Raw genomic sequence first — 2,965 nt, 5'->3', positions numbered from 1 at the left:
ATATCGGCCAAAAACATGCAACTCCAAGAAATGAATCCATGGAAAGTTACAAGGATGTTCCCACTACTTAAGAGTTTGTTAAAGAGGCCATGGAATTAAATTCCCTTCTGGTGAAACAATAAGAGTATTTCTGCTAGAAAATGTCACACATTACTCCTTATCTAACTACTAGTGACCAGTTGACAGATAAGGAAATCGGCCAGAGAACGAAGTTTAACGATTTAAACAATAGAATCTCTGAGTTCATCAAATGGTAGGAAACATAAGATAGAAGGAAATCCAATCTACCCAAGATTGAGGAAACTCATAAAGACATTCTCTTCACAGATTGGGATGCGAGAATCAAATAGGTCGAGCTAGCAGCCGCAAGGGTAGCCAGGGTATCAAAGAATATCATTAAGGTAGTGAATCACAACATGTTCACCACCAATCTCATTAAATAAGGCAATACGAAAGAAACACCCGATTTAAATGCTATGTATAAATGCTAGCAAGAAAAGGCAGGGAGTCAAAGAGAGGCAATTACAAAACTGACCATGACCAACTGAGGGTCATATTGGAAGTGTCTTTTTAAGCCACACAACTAGATTATGACTCTCAACTATTCCCTTCATACGACCCAATGGATGTTGCCACCGCTCACTAATGTGATCTTCACAAGACAACTCAGGACACATTTCGGGGCACCTCCTCAAATTCAACCGGTGATTGATATTTGTGAGTTAAAGGACAAGCTGGTAGACAATAGGTCATCCTCTTAGTTCTATTCATTTAGCCTCTGTTTATTTTTGGAGTTATTTACCTAGTTAGGAGGAAGGTTGTTTGAAACCTCCTCAAATCTTGTATAATCTATTTTTGCACATTAGTTAGAAAAGTATTAATACCCTTCTCATGCATTTAGAGAAGGGTCCAGAATTTTATCAAAATTTTTTGCAAAGAATGCACTATTGTAAGTTTGTGAATGCTTTGGTGAAATTATGGAACATGATCATTTCTTTTAGATATCAGACTACTTTCCTTTTTTGATGCACTTTGTATTCTTGGGAGACAATTTGATTTGAAGAAAGAACTTGGTCTATGTCATTTGTCAAATGAGCAGGAATTCACACATATGGTACTATTATCTTGTATGGCTGATTCTTTTTACATTTAATTAGTGGAAAAACTTTACTTTCATGAATTATATGTGAGATTTATTATTTCTGTTAAGCGTTAATTGCACTTGTGTATGATGCCTAGCTGAAATTGTGATTTTCATATATAACTCATCATATATGCGATATATTTTATAAATTCCTTTGACTAACTACTTAGTGAAAGGAATTGTCTTTTACATTATCATCTCTTTTTAGTTGTGTTCAATTTTTGTTATCACATGTTAAACAAATATCTGTGTAGATCGCATACAACACAGAAATACCCAGGTTTATATTATAATAAGTTAGTTAGAGAAATTTCATCATAGAATAGGTCACTTAGATTATCTTTATTTTATTGCAAACACTCATGACCCACCCACTCTCATCTTAAAACCCACACTAGGAAATTGGTCCCATTATCCCACGTTGGAGCCACCACTTTAAACAGAAAAGGAGTTGTCTTAAGGTCTAGACCGCGTGGTTATCCCCCATGTTTCGACAGCATAATTTTGAGGCTGCAACATTGTTTAAACCTTCGGCCCTAAAAATGATATACAAAGCTAAATTATGTGCACCTATAGTCAATTTTTTTTAAATTCAAATTTGATGCTCAAAGAGAAAGTTATGATGATTTTACCTAGGTCACATGTTTGAGATGAAATTCTGGAGCCTGCAAAAACCCTAACTTCCTTGGATCATATCTACGAAAATATAGTGAGCCAATATCTGAAATTCATACAAGAATTTTAGTGATATTGTGGCTCCACATGGTTTCAACTTTAGCTTTACAATCCTTTTAGAAAAAAAATTATAGCGAAACCTCCTTTACATTACATAAATTAACAATTCTTGGATGATACAAATGATAAGACCTCCTTGGTATATATAGGAGTCTAAGGGGTCACAATATAATCAGAGGCTACATAAAAATAATAATGTAAGGGCACAACAATAACATTAGTGGGGTTCTATGGGGAAAAATAATAGCAACATGGGGGATACATGGGCACAACAATAACAATAAGGGGAATACACTAGTACTATAGGGACCTAACATGCTCTCATATTTCTCAATTTCCAAAGCCTCTTTAATATATGTTTTGTAGTAATGATAAACTTCAATGTTGATGATATTGATTCATCCTTGCAAATATGGTGCTTAGAAATATGGTAGTACTCTGCGACAACAAACTTTTTATCCCTTTCATAAACTATATCAGTGTTATGTTGTTTCAACTTTGTTTATAAAATGACATGTTTCTCCAATGCAAAATTTCTTGCAGGAACATGGATTGCATATACCCTTTTTTGAAGTTTGATTCTAACATATTTCTTAGTTCATTTATATGAGAGAAGGATACCCTTATGTTCCTCTTACTTAACATTTTGGAAATCTTATTAATGGTGCCTTGAATGCAAAGAAGAGTAACTCAAGGATCATTGTCAATTGTATTATGTTCTCTTCTTTCTCTGCCATCTTGCACCTTACCAATTCTCTCTCTAATATAATGTGCACTATATCCATTTCTTGTAAGGACCTTTCTAACATCATTAATTTATTGCTCTAGGTGGTTAGGTTAAATAATATCCTTATAGGTCAAGTCACTAGTGTGTTAATTACCTCAATATTCTGTGTCGGTTGTGATGTGAATCCAATACATGCAAGGATTTCTTAATATTTATTTTATTTTCTTGCATACTTAGTGGCATTAGGATCCATCTTGATTTCTCAAGGAAAGAAAAGAAAGAAGGGAAAATATTTTCTCTCCTATTTTTCCATTGTACCTTTTTTGTGTTTAAATTGGTTACTCAAATGATTTGTAAAT

Source organism: Pinus tabuliformis, chromosome 5_2 (genome assembly GCF_031772625.1).
Source record: "Pinus tabuliformis cultivar Carrire ecotype Pingquan chromosome 5_2, CPIR1, whole genome shotgun sequence".
NCBI classification, from domain to species: Eukaryota; Viridiplantae; Streptophyta; class Pinopsida; order Pinales; family Pinaceae; genus Pinus; species Pinus tabuliformis.
Note: the sequence above shows the minus strand (reverse complement) of the source record.